Below are 15608 nucleotides of genomic sequence, written 5' to 3' on the forward strand. Positions count from 1 at the left end.
TGCCTATAATTATGGCAACCATGGCAAGGAGAGAAGGGGGTAATTGTTTGGACATGTTTTCAAGGAGCTTCATTGATGAAGAAATCTCAACTGGATTTTCTGCAAATTTCAATAATGGGCATGAGCAAGCAGCTTCATCAAGAACACCCGTCAATAACTCCACAGAGCCGTATATAGTAGCAGGGTTGCAGTGTGCAAACTATTCTTCACACCAGGAAATGCACACTTGCAAGTGCAATGGTGCAAAGAACACAGGCAATAGACTACTGAAGGATGGAGAAATGTGATATTTTCAAATGAATCATCCTTCAACAAACTTCTAATCATCTTCTCAACAAACAAACGAGTGCACCTGTGACACACACCTAAAGAAGGCTGGAGGGTTTGGATGCAACAGTGAAGGGTAGAGATGATTCTATAATGGTATAGGGCACATTTTCCTGGCGTGGTTTGGATGCACTCATCCCTTTGCAAGGCAAGGTCAATGCTAATCACACTAATACTTAACAATTTTGAGTGATTGCTATCAATATACAATTGCAATTTAGTCATTTGGCTTGATGCTTGTAGCCAAAATGACTTGCAAGAGTATATTTGGCATGGCGTTTACTTGCCATAAGAGCACAGCGCTGTAAAAATATACTGTAAGAGCCACCATCAAGGTGCCTCAAGACCTGTGACATAAAGAAAGAGAAGGATAAAACAATTTTACATTCAGTTTTAAAAATAGAAACATTGATGTGTTTTCTAAAAGGGTTGTTGTTAAAAACAGTCAGTGAATCAGCCTGCCATTCCACCATTGGGGCTATCGGGCACAGGGAGACGGTTGCTGGATGGAGGGCCAGGTGGAGTGTACTCTATGATGTGGAAAGGGTAATGCTAATGTCTGGTGAAGGGTGAAAGGTGTTAAAAACTGGAATGGCATGTGTGAATTTAGGTTGAAGATCAGGTGGGAAGCGACATTTTGGACCACCATCATTGCATTTTTTTGTCTGCTGGGATGGGTGTCTTCCATGATGACAATGCCCTTATCCACAGATGATACAGTATTTGGTCACCCAATGGTTTGATGAGCCTGAAAGCAATGGTATCCAAACAAAATGTCAGGGCCTTCTCCATCCCCAGATGAAAACATAATGACGCAGTTATGGGAGATCCTGGAACATTCCTACATAACTTCACCTGTTTCTTTGGCCACTGCCTCTAGTGACAAAATAAACCTGTTTAAAAAATAAAGTTAAAGATTAAGAAAGTTAAGATTCCAATAAATTATTATGAAATGAAAATTAGTGTAGGTAGATGTATTTTGGCTTCACCTTCAAAGCTATGAACATTTCAGAGTTCTGAACAACCCCCATTCCCATACCTCTGAGCAGGGGAGGGCTAGTTTGCAGAGCACACTAGTGAGAAAAATGGGAAACCCAATGTGTGTTCTTGCTACAGGAAGCACACACATAATTACTATCATCAATTTTTCATCAGGACTGTCTTATCAAAGAGTATGGAGTGACAGCTAAAACCTGCACTTAAAGTAATGTACTGTTACTGTACAAGAAGGTGCTACAAGGTGCTGTTAACATGGAATGAACAACCATTATATGACATATTAAATAATTTCATATCCTACATTTCATCATGCTCTGAATGGGGGAAGAAAAGAAACTTGAATGAAGAATGATGGAGTCGTGCACAAACATCGCTGTTAACAGCCACCTAGTGGTTATTATTGAAAACTACAACAAGAGGCAATCATCTTTATATCGTAGAATACGGTGATTTTGCTTAGCCATTCCAGTATTCATTCTATTTATTACATTATCCATAAAAACCTTATTAATCTCATCAAATAATTACTACTGGATATTGTAATAATTTATTACAGAAATGACATTTATTTTGATGAAAAAAAAAAGTCATAATATTTCACTTGCATATAAATGAGTTAATGTCAATGAGCTACTCTGATCTAAGTTTACCACTGAGTTTTTGAATGACAAATTAATACACAATACAAATCAGTCAATCGGAGAATTCTACCCCTCTATATTTTCTTGGAATCGGGATCCTCTGCTATCAGACCAAGGTAATCAATATCAGCATTTTCAGTGCTTTTAAAGGTATACTGTATGCTCAGCATATTCAAATGCAGTTGTCTTGCTGCTGTTTTGTCAGCAAAATCATTCCAATCTTTGCTGGCAAATATGTCTCACTGGATCACAGGAGGGACAAAGCCCCATCATTTATTTATTTGCCCCTGTACTCCGCTATCAGAGATTGGTAATAATGTAGAAATTACAGCAGTGTTTATACACAGTCCCCCCATTTCAGGGCATCATAATGTTTGGGTCACAGCAATATTATGTGAATGAACATTGTTATGTTTAGTATTTTGTTGCATATCCTTTGCATGCCATACCTTCCTGATGTCAACATCATTAGAGTCTGGATATTGTATCTTATTTTCAGGTTATCCTACAAGTGCATTTGAGTGGATCTCTATAGGAATTGGGGGGTGCGAATAGATTCAGCTGAAATTTATGCTGATACAGTATGGAACACATTTATTGGCTAAATGGCTTTAAGTCATCAAGGGTCCAATGTATCAAATGAGCCTCAAACCATCATGCTGCTGCCAGATATGCTGTAGATACGAAAATAATTGTTTCTCCTGATAAATTGTCTTGTTGAACTCAATGGAAAAAATATTAAACAATCTGTATCCTCTGCGTATCACATTAGATACCTTGGACCCTTGGTGACATAAAGACATTTAGCCAACAAATATGTTCCATACTGTATCAGCAAAATTTACAGCTGAATCTAGCCCCCCCAATTCCCATAGCGATCCATTCAGATGCAAAGAGTTTTAGTGTCGCTTAATAACATATCCAGACTGATGATGTTGATAGGTCACAGATATCATGGCATGCAAAGGATATGTAACCAAAATAGTAAACATGACTACTCGTTCACATAACATTGCCTTCTTCCAAACATTATGGTGCCCTGAAATTGGGAGACAATCTATAAACACTGCTGTCATTTATATATGGTGAAACCAAAACGTATAACAATGCCCTTTATTAAAATCTGACGATGTGATTTTTTTTTAATTGCAAATCTCAAATTGTGGAGAACAGAGGCAAATAAATAAATGATTGGTCTTTGTCCCAAACATTACGGAGGGCACTGTATATATTACACAAAGTTTGTTAATGCTGACGCATTGTTAGGCTGAAGCATGTTGTGTATTATGTTGTGCCAGTATGTATGATGTAATTGGATGCTTTCAATGGATACATTTAGGAAGACTTGTTTTGGAAGCGCATGTTCATGTGAGTCAACGTGTAAATTAGCATGTTAAAAGAAACCCTTTTCTTGAGATTTTTGCAACACTCCATACCGAAGGGCAGAGCAAGAGTTAACTGTGCCTTAATTTATCTTTGTCATTTCTGCACTGTGTTTTTCTTCCTGTATTACTACATCATTTATTGTGTTTGATCTTATTTTCAGCTTACTATCATCCTGAAATCAATAAAATGGTCACAAGGCTGTCACTCTAAGTTGAGGTTCCTGTTAAAAAAATGTAATATTGATATCACAGTTTTTGGTGGGTGAACAAGAGTAGGATATTTTTAGCCTGTTTGTAAACAGTCATTATTGTTTAACATTCTCAAGGGGTAGATTTATGAATGGCCATACTATGGAATGGCTGGCTAATAAAGAACAGATTAGTATATAGTTTTAGTTTTCTTGTACCTATGATGGCAAAGCCTCCTTAACATTAGTATTGATGTAAAACTTGTCAGCAAAGAAAAAACTCTTGCCAAACTGTGGCTCAAACACGTTTGGCCTTGAAACTCTTTTACCTTCTTGCTATAAATAATTGAATGTTTCATTCAGGGCAACCCTTCTCTAAAGACCTTAAGTGACTTCCCTGGATACTGTAATCACAGTTGTCATGTTAAAGTCCTTGCCTCGTGCATTCAAAGTCGCGGCTTCACGTTTCATTTACAAGTCCCAGCGCTGTGGTTGACAATTCAAAAACATAAATGGGATTATGCTTCTTTTTGTCCTTGTCAATCAGCCGAGCTGCACAGTTGTCTCAGTGCCACAGTGGGGACTGTGGGGAGAGACTGTCAGGTGCCATTACTGTCCTGCCTCCGCAACTAAAACCTGACCCTTTTTTTACATAACAAAAAAAATCCAGGAGATGCATTATTTAGAGTGCAGATCAGGCATCATTTCTGTAAAGATGTTGAATCTTAAACCCGGGGTTTCAGCGGAGTCTCAGATGAGAGGCGAATAGCTGTGGTGCGCGGCACGTTCGCGCGGCGCTCCATGAATAAATCATGACCGCGAAGCTCCGTGGCGCGCACTGAGATGTGGTTTTGCGCTCTAACGTGGGCAGGGATCTGACAGTTGCGAGAAGAGGGCCAGATGTGGACTGGGTCCAGGTGGTCCTACATCCTTGCCGGGCAGCCGACAGCACGAGGCATGGCTCTCCTGATTGGCACTAATTGGCAGACTCTGCTCACAGAGATGCCGGGACTCCCGTCAGAAGGTGCCGGAAAGCCTCTCCCCTGCGTTGCATGTCAGACACATTCTCCAGTGGGCTCTCTTCCTGACCTTGGAAGTTCCTACCACTGTCCTTGGATCAAAGAAAGGGAAGTAAAACAATGGAAAACCTCTCCCACTGCTGATATCTCCTTCCAGTGCACTTTCCCACTGTCATTTTTTTTTTGTGTGTGCTTCTTTTTTTTACAGCTTCAGGACAGCGGTTGTGTCATGACAATCTCTGACCTTTGTGTTTCGAAACAAAAATAGCTACAGCATCAACACGTCCAGGATAATGGCTGCATAAGAAATTAAATGGTGAACAATTTCTGCTTTCATTGGCTGGTTGAAAATGAGGAATTTGTTAACATGAAAGTATACACTCAGTGAGCAATTTATTAGGTAGACCTGTACACCATCTTGTTAATGCAAATATTTAATTATCCAATTGTGTGGCAGAAAATATATGCATAAAAGCATGTAGACGTGGTCAAGAGGTTCAGCTGGTTCACAATGGGGAAGAAATGTGATCTAAGTGACTTTGACCGTGGAATGATTGTTGGTGCCAGACAGAGTGGTTTGAGTATCTCAGAAACTGATCTCCTGGGACAACAGTCTTTAGAGTTTGCAGAAAATGGTGGGAAAAACAAAAAACATTCAGTGAGCAGTTCTGTGGGCAAAAACACGTTAATGAGAGAGGTCAGGGGAGAAGTGCCAGACTGGTCGAAGCTGACAGGAGCAAATAATGAACGCAAATAACCAAGCATTAACAGTGGTATGAAGAAGAGCATCTCTGAACACAAAATGCGTCAAACCGCGAAGTGGATAGGCTACAGCAGCAGAAGACCAATAACTCTACAAATAAGTCAAAAAAATAAAGTGCTCACAGAGTGTACAACAGAAAAGTACTAATTCTCAGACAAATTAAAAATATATTTTAAATGAAGGATGTAGAAGAATTTTGGACACATGTTCATAATGTTCATTCATTGATATGTTTGGCCAGAGAGGATGGTACAATCACTGAGGCTATCTAGCGGCAGCAGTTTCTTTCAATTGCTTTCAGGACCTTGAATCCACACAGTTCCTCAGTCCGTGGTCAATACATGGCTCTTTGAGTCACTTTAATGAATATTATCCAGGAGTTTCAGGCAGCTTTAAATGAAGCAAAGGTACACTAGACGACTAATTGTGTCTCCATGGGGATTTAAAAACCGCATGCAAGCAAGTAGGGCAGCATAGAAATGAAAGTTTCCATTGGAGTCATGCTGAACACCTACTGAAGCATGACAAGGATCAATATACAAGCCACCAAGTTATTATACTTGAGTGGAAGTTTGAAAAACAGATGTACTTGGCCCCCCTGAAGTCATGACTTTTATGTGAACAAACTTTGCTGGACTGATTTGAGTGAATGTGGCTTAGCAATGTCAATTTAACATTTGTGCGGGTCTGAATTGCTCCCCGCGTAAGTGTTTCTCCATTAAACAGGACACACTACAGTAGCAGTGCAGAGATCAGTCCTTTTTCTCTCATTTCTTTGTGCTCATTTTTTTGTCTGAACCTTTGTGACTTGGCCTTTTCCTCCCTTTCAGCGAAATTGATCACAGTGCTGGAAAGTTAATTGTTCAGGCATGTGTTTTGCTTCCTGCTGGAGAGTGGGTATGGGCCAGCAGAGTTCAGGGGTCACAATGACATGTTTTTTTTCTGGAATGGAGATGGTAGGGAGGCCATGGGAGAGAGTGCTAAACACACAGATGAATAGAACTCTCAAAAGGCACTTAAACCTGCCTGAATACAAGACTCAACAAAGAGAAAATAATCTAACATACTGTGACTGTTTGGGGGAGATAGAAAACATTTGCTAGATCCATAGTTCCTTGACAAAAAGCCTGTCATTGTCATTGGATTCTGAAACGGCTTCATTTTATTGCTTACGGATCGACACCAGAATATACTTTTCACTGACAAGTAAACAGAAATTTTTTTTTTTTTTCAATGGTAGGGGTAATTATGAACCAACAAGGTTTTGAAAGGAGTATGACTCCATATTGTGTCTTCTTGTTGTAGATGAACTTACTGCAAAATATTTTTGCTCCAGTATATGCACTAAGTTGAACCTCACTGTTTTTAATATTGCAATATTATTTCAATCTGATATTTTTAAGACAATTGAAATTGAAAAATTTCTACAATTTTGGTCTGGACAATAGTTACAATAACACTAGTTGGAAATACACTCAGTGAGCACTTGTCCAAAATTCTTCAACATCCTTCATTTTAAAATGAAGGATTTATTACTTTACTTCTGTACACTTATACACTCAGTGAGTATTTTATTAGGTATTTATTAAACTTTTTTTTAGACTTTTTGGTCTTCTGCTGCTGTAGCCTGTCCACTTAGAGGTTTGATGCATTGTAATGTGTGGTTATTTGCATTACTGTCACCTTCCTGTCAGCTTTGCCCAGTCTGGCCTTCTCCTCTGACCTCTCTCATTAATAACGCGTTTGTGCCTGCAGAACTGCTGCTCACTTGGTGTTTTTTGTTTTTTGCACTAATCACTGCAAACTCTAGAGACTGTTGTGTGTGAAAATCCCGGAGATCAGCAGTTTCTGAGATACTTAATCCACCCTGTCTGGCACCAACAGTCATTCAATGGTCAAAGTCACTTAGATATCACATTTCTTTCCCATTCTGACAATTGGTCTGAACAACAGCTGAACCTCTTGACCACGTCTGCATGTTTTTATGCATTTTGTTGCTGCCACATGATCAGCTGATTCAATATTTGAATTAATAAGCTGGTATACAGGTCTAATGCTCACAGAGTGTATGTTTCACAGTTATTACATTTGTATTCCTAAATTAAATGGAATAAGTTATACTTAATTAGCCTAATGAAGTAGGCTAATTGTCATTATGGTGAGTGTCATAAACTGTTGAGGTCTTCTTGGCCTTCCTATCCCTCTGTGATCATTCAGATCCCTAGTGCTCTTTCTTCTTCATGATGTTCCAAATAGTTTATTTAGGTAAGCCTATTGTTTGGCCAATGTCCATGACTGTTTTTGACCTTAATATTATGCATAAACTGTTGTAATTTAAAAATTTTTACAAACCAGAATGAATACGAGCCAAATCAAGAAAAAATACGTCTTTGTCCAAACATTTATGGAGCTCATAGTGTATATACCATATATATCTTGTGCAATTCTCTTTAAATGTGTAAATGACTAGCTTTGAATGACCTCCATATGCCTACCAATATCCTTTATGTAGAAATTTGGAGACAACAAAATAGTTCAGTTTCCACATCCCTTGGCTGAATTCGGATGTTGGCTTTGTATCACCAAAATGATGAAAGAGAACAGAGAGAGAGAAAGAGAAAGAGAAAGGAAGAAAGAAAGAGAAAAACAGTGAGAGAGAGAGGGGAGAGAGAAAGAGAAAGAGAAGGAAAGAAAGAGAGAGAGAGGGGAGAGAGAAAGAGAAAGAGAAGGAAAGAAAGAGAGAGAGAGGGGAGAGAGAAAGAGAAAGAGAAAGAGAAGGAGAGAAAGAAAAAGAGAGTGAGAGAGAGCAAGAGAGAAAGAAGAAAAATAAGACAAAAATGTGTAGTGGAAAAGTGAGAGTAAAAAAGCAACAAAAAAGAAGGCTCTAATAGCCTTTTTCCTGAGGAGTTAAACCAGAGGTCCAAAACGTTGGCCAAAACCGCAAACAACTAATTTAAAAACACACTCCACGTGTGTGAGGATATAATATGCCTAGAATCCAGGCAGGAGCATCAATAAACCTCAGGATGAAAGGAACTTCTCGACTGAGACACCAGTGCGGCCATGTGGTCACCCCATAGGAATGCACCCGTGCATAATGTAGACCGCTCCAATCTGCATTTGAAAATATACGCTGCGGTGCTTGATAAATATGGGATGCATAAACACAGCCTGGGGTTCATGAAGGTACCGCGTCCAGGCTGCTCTGGCTTTGTGCTGGGGAGAATAATTATGGGCAATTGCTCATTCCTACTACTGTCCAGCATTATCATGCGCCCTGGCAGGAAACAGGAGAGCCCATTTAACAAAGCCGCTGTAATTGATTCTGGCAGATCCCGCCAAGGAACAGCAGGTCCATAGACGCCCAGTAAGCCCAGCAGAGGGTCTTAATTGAAGTGGATAAGAGAATTATCTGTACTCTGGTGATCTTTAGTGGAAGATACGGGAAATTCAATTAAATAAATCTATTTTCTTTAAATAAAAAACGTGTGGCCGGAATGGACTGAGCCTTTGACTGTATTGAGGACCATGACACTATTTCAGTGCCTGTCATTTAGAAGCAGAATTATTTACTGGAAAAACTGGATCATAGTAAACATGATAAAATAAACATATGAATTGCATTGCCACCCCTCACATCTATTTTGTAGTTATGAGGCAATACTTGCTTATTTTTTGTTCTTCCAATCAATATACGTGGCTAAAAGTAGGATCTTTCAAAAATGTTCAGTATGTGAAACGAAAAATGTTTCGAATTAAACGGATAAATAGGTCTGTAGGATATCTTTGTCACATGTCTACATGATGAAAGAGACCAAACAGAGGAAGAGAGAAAGGAAATACAAGAAAAAATGTGTCACACACTGACACAGACATGCGGACACACACACACACAGATGTTGTGTATTTGTGTGTATGCATAGTCATGTACCATTGCAGTCATTGGGTGGTACAATAAAAAAATATGAGAACTGAAAGCACATGCATGTATTTGTGGCGTTGTAACATCATTGTTCAACCTCACAAAAACTGTTGAGGATTCCAAGACCAGTTAACCACAAAACCAGCAGAGGTTTAGGAAATTCTGAGAAAGTGGATATGGACATGATTTTGGGTCACAGTCAAGCAACATGAGATGGAAGTTGACATTTTTTAGGGAAGAAAACCATCAGATGGATAATACAAATGTTCAGTACTTGGTGGCTAACTCAGAATGAACTGCATGAAATAATAATGTAAATCTAACTGCAGATTTGTATTCTAGCATCCATAAAATCTCAAGTATTTTGAGGTCAGTTTTTAAGAGCAGAGAAGATAAAGAGAAATGAATTATAAGCCTGGGACAAAAAAAATAATCCCAATATATACAAGGCAGCATCCAATACTGTGTTTAATAATGAAGGCTGGCATATATTTTTTTCTCTTTTTATTTCGTCCAATGTAAGACTGGTATTGTGTATACACTGATCTACGCTGATCCATTGCAATACAGGACAAAATACTACATAATTTGTTCTGTGAACATTCAATAATCTTCAGATTTGTATGACAATTATGATTGGGCAATAAGGAAATCAGTAAATTTTTGACCTTCATCGCATGAGGTGATAATAAAATCATGTGAATAGGCAGCTTCTCCAATGGGTTTCAATCGGCCTAATACTAATTGCATTTTAATTCTTTTTACTAATTTTTCAGGTTATATTATTTCACAGCTTATGTTTTAAGTGTTGCCAAATGTAGCAACAATTGCCCCAGTTGCAAAAGTGGAGGTGTTGAAAGTAACCTAATATGGAATGTTAAACAATTGATCATTTTTGCTGATACATACATCTTTACTGCAACAGATAATGGGATCACAAGGACAGGCAGAGCAGTCACTGCTGCTGCTTTCTGCAAGGGAAAACAAGGCCTTTGTGAGAGAGTGTTGGCTCGCGGCAGTAGGACAGACCCGAGAAGTGAGAAAAGCAGATGTTCTCTGTATGAAACAAAGCCTGGCGATGAATGATTAAACGTTATGGAACAGCACCAACCTTAGAGGTTGCCTGGCTGGAGATTACACTGACCACCTCTCTCCCTGTAGTACACCGTGTTTCCACAGCCTCGGAGAGCAGAGTGTGAGTCAAACCCGCTGTTCTGTCATCAAAGGTCAGGGCAGCAGAGCGCCGGGCTGTCACACACAGAGTGGCACGGACTCCACTCAAACCATGCCACAGCGCATAACCAATAGCACACGCAAAATCACAGCCCAAAAAAAGAGAAAAACCTGGGATAACCTTCTCCATGCCATGATTTGCTGGTGTGGAATGGATTTTTATCAGGCAAAAGTATTGGGACTGATTTGACGATTCCCAAGACTGCTATAGAATTCCTTTTGAAATCCTTTTCTTTAGTAGTCTTATTCAAGTAGCCTGGGGGCATAGCCTTCAGAGATCACAATGTTATTAATATAAACATGTCAAAACGCATGCTGAAATTCAAAACAGAGGTGCCAAAAATGTCAAGGTGTCAAACTGCTGAAATATTGATTACGCTTTAATATTCCTAAGCATCCTACAAAACATGATTCAATGCAAAAAAACAGATGTGTAAGAGTGCATAAAGTGCGCACACAAAGGCTAAAATGTCAGCTTCCATGTTTTACTTTCATCACGACACTTGATAAAGGATCAAAACATCATGATTTTTTCCAGTGTTTATTATTCATGGAAATTACCACAAAAAAATAATCCCTTGACAATCCTCTGAAATGGTTCGGAGGCAGGGCATTCTGAGTGACTTTGAGGATATGGAACAGCTTTCTAATCTGCAAAAGCCAACCACACTTGCATAAAGTCCAACCTACTAATATTTGGGAATCAAATTACATGCGTCATCTCACATTTTCCTTCTCATTGGGCTCCAACTTGGACTTTTTCAGATGTAAGAATATAGTTACAACAAGCAATATAATATAAGATTTATATTAGATTTTTTTATAAAGTTACAAGAAATATCCCAAATTGAAATTGCAAGCGGCTCACTAATTAATGTAATTATTGTATAATACTGAGTGATGAACCTTGCAATTCATGTTCAATTTCTATTTCAAAAGAAATACATTGAAATAAGATTTGGAAAAAAAAGGCTTGGTTCAGCAAATATACTAATAAAAGCATATCTTAACCAAACCGCTCCACAAGGTTTAATTCCTCCAGTGTGATTAAACAATTCAGGTACACAGTGAAATGTTCAGTGCTAAATCAGCTCTTATACAGTACATATGGTCCCTATGGACTCACATAACATACTATTTTAGAGTTGAATTAACACTGGACATTTTACTGTGAAGTTTGCAGCAAAATAAAATAATTATAATATAAAAATAAAAAGATAAATAAAAGAAAGAAAGTAAAATCAATTACATCTTTCAATTGTACCAAAGGAAAATTCCCCTTCAAAGACATGACTACCAGACCCCTGCTCAAAGTTTGGAAATGGAAATATTACGTGTGCATACATATGCATTTGCATAAGCAGCTAGTTTCCTTTTTCCATTGAAAATACCTTTTTATATTACAATGTGTATAAAAAATAGATTTGCATCCAAATTACAGTATCACTTTAAAAGCCTATCAAGCCTGTATGGCATGGATATTAATGAGGTAACTGCCAGAGATGCTTGACTCAGTCAGAGCAATCGCATTAAAATCCTTCAGATCTCTGCTTGTTTCACATTGTGATCTGGCTGTGTACTTCAATACCAAATGCTTTTGTGAGCTGTTGCATATCACCTCTTGTAGCTACAGTGTACATCCACACGCACTCACCAGATTGATTTTTTTTTTCCTTGAAAAGGGAATAGAACCAAACTGGTATAACCCAGGCCAGACAAATTCTCATAATTTTTGTATTCCTCAAACCTGTAAAATTATATACAAAAAAATGATGACAAAATCACATTTGAAACGACCCTACAGTATCTTTTAATATTTTAAAATAAGACCCCAGATCTACACCAAAAGGATTCTCCTGCTGAATCTATTTATGCTGTAATTTCCTTTAGAGCACCTACCGAAATAATACCCAGCACATTAAATATGTCCCTTGGCAGGATATAATTATTCCTAACAAGACTGAAGGTCATTCACTGGAAATAAATTGTAATTAGCAGCAACAATTTTGTTGGGAACCTGGAGTTCACTCGTCAATTAACACTAATTTTTGTCCTTATCTCTGAATATCACTTCTTTTATATAGCATTTGTTCCAAGTCATTCAGAATTTTAAGAAATGTGAAAATTATACATTTGATTTCCCACAGGTGTAAAAATTCAGGGTAGCAGGAAACATAAAGTGCAATTGAAAGCAAATTGCTACTGACATATTTTCAGACATTCAATATACATTTTTGATAATATTCATTACTAGTGCCATACATTAAAAAAAACAAATAGCAGATATTAAAAGGAATACAAATTTTATCAAATGTTGGGTTTGGGAAGTACAGATAAGCTACGTATATATGGCATGGAGCAATCGCATTCACATAGTACTATGAATGTGTATTAGCTCTCTGCCTCTCATCTCCCGTTATTCATTTTTCATGTCTTACTGACCACCACATATTTTATTCTCTTGTTATTATATCATTGCTATGTTTTTGTACATACTATACATACTATTAAAGAGTATGTAAAATATCTCTCTGATATGAATCATCAAATAAATACCATAAATGCCTACATGCCTTTAAACATATTTAAGTTTTTATATATATATATATATATATATATATATATATATATATATATATATATATATATATCTATATATGTATTTTATGTACGGACATTATCTAACAGAAGCATGACCGTATATACTGTATATAGACTCACACATATGGTTTGATAAACATAAATATTACAGCGTTTATTTTACAAAGTACGAAGCAGTAGGTGAAGGAAGACCATTCTCGCAAGACCCATTATTCTTTATTTACCCATAATCCTTCACTTGTTTGTGAAGCCACCAGAAGACCCATAAGAGTAGAAAAGGGCAGGTCCTCATGCCATCCACACGGGAGTGTGACTGTAGAAAGCAGTGGCTGGCAACTGCAAGATGTTTCTTCCCACACCTTTCAAAGTCTGCGTGTGCCAGTCCGGTCCGATCTCTGTCGAGACATGACATAATAATATGACAGTTTGTGTGACAGGGCAATGGAAGCAAGCCAGAAGAGCGATGTTACCTGATGCATTGTGCCAGCTCTTCCGGTTTCTTAAACAGGCGTCCGTTTGTTGGGCTCGCTCCGGGCCCCATAGTGTCAAAGTGCATCTGTTATTTCACTGAGCCACAAGACTCTGGAATGACATCTGAAACTAGCCAGATATGCAGCAGTTTACACTTGAAATGTTTCTGCTACCGAGCCCTGCGAGAGCAAACTGTCCATCAAGCAGTGAAGGACCTTGAAGCACATACCTGCCCGCTGGAATTAACCGAATGCTGCCGCTCCTAAATACTGGACATGTATGCTTTCTTATGTTGTTTTTTTTTTCATTCTTTTGGGATTTCTGTATTTTTCATATTCTTTCCTCTGCTCTATGAATGCAGCTTAGATTTTCAGGAAATGCACTCTGTCAAGCCCTCAAAATATATGTTTTAGCAGATTTAAAAAAATGTATCATATCATGTTTCAAAGTGCCACTGTTTTATGATAAATATAGACCAGTTAATTTGAATAATTTTCTAAATATCTGGCAAAATGGTAGAAAAGGTTGTTTTATTTGAGTAAATCGGTAAAATGCATGTAACATGAAGTTATAACTGAATACTAAATGCACGCACACATAACAAAAATACACACAGACATAGACATACACTTACCCTTAAATGCCAAATGTACATAATATTCTCAGTTCTCCCCGCTCTGTCTCCATTTAAATATAAATGTTGACCATAAAGCTTCTCTTCTGATTTCAATCCGCTGGCATTTATGCTTTGAAAAAGAAAGAATTCTGTCAGCTACCTTTTAAGAATGATACAGTTTAATCTTCACTGCCTGGGTCAAAGGGTCCAGCACTCAAAGCGTGAAGTACTTTCACTCCCTCAGGTAAACAAATTAGTGTTTGCCTGAAGGATCCTTAAAAAATCACTGATATAAAAGAGCCTATACTGTGTGTGAACACACACCACATTGTGACGAAGGACACATTTAGCTATTGCTCTGAAGCAAAGAGAGACGAACACCTTGTTTTGATTGGCCTCGCTCACCTATATCTGACCTGTTTTGCCATCATGTGGCCTTGGACGTGTCTGCTTGTGTTTCATGGTGTTTTTTTCCTGAATCTATAGCTGCCCTAGGAAATATTCTTGCAGCTTGAGGTCAACTGTACCACGCTCTGGTTTCAGCTATTGTGAGAAAGATAAGTCACACTGGAAACATGCAGGAGAATGGACCATTTATGTACCGCAGAACCAATTTCCCTCAAACGACTGAAAGATCGTATTTGTATTTACTAGTGCATATTTTCCACAGCTGCATTTTATATTTGTTACATTCTTAAACTAAAAACTAGAATAAAAGTGTACGCATTTAAATCTAAAACCTACAATTGGCTCTACAATATGGAGACATCTTTGGTCAGTGGCCAACTAGATCTATGAACATACAACTTTTCAATATTAGGGAAACTTCTATAGATATTTCAAATTAAGTACGTATGAATGGTAACCTATGAAAAGGACAGCGCCATTAGCTCTCGCTATCAGAGATAATGGAGGAAGGGCAGTTCCTTTTAGCCTCGACACCTTGCTCTTGCCATCACTCTGATACAACTCAATTTTGGTCTCATCTGTTCACAAGACCTTTTTTCCAGAACTCATTCACATTCAGAGTACAGAGTACTGAAACCTGGCCACCTGTAGGTCTGTTTGTGAAGTCTTCAGTGGACAGTAGCCATTCACACATCCATGCATACCTCCTGAAGAGTGTTTCTGATCTGTCAGACAGGTGTTTCTGGGTTTTTCTTTATTATATGCACCATTATATTTTTCTTATAATGATGTTGCAAATGGTTGATTTTTGTAAGCCTAAGGTTTGGCCTATGTATCCGACAGTTTTTTTCTTCTTATTTATCAGCCTCATTATGGCTTCCTCGACTTTGATTGGATTCCTTTCATTGACACAACTCTGGTCCTCGTGTTGACAAAAGCCAATAACTCCAAAGGCAATCAAAAGCCTAGAGTCAAGACTAGATACTGAAATATCTCTCTTATACCTGCACTATGGAAGCAAAAGAGTTACAGAGA

This window comes from Conger conger, chromosome 6 (genome assembly GCF_963514075.1).
Source record: "Conger conger chromosome 6, fConCon1.1, whole genome shotgun sequence".
NCBI classification, from domain to species: Eukaryota; Metazoa; Chordata; class Actinopteri; order Anguilliformes; family Congridae; genus Conger; species Conger conger.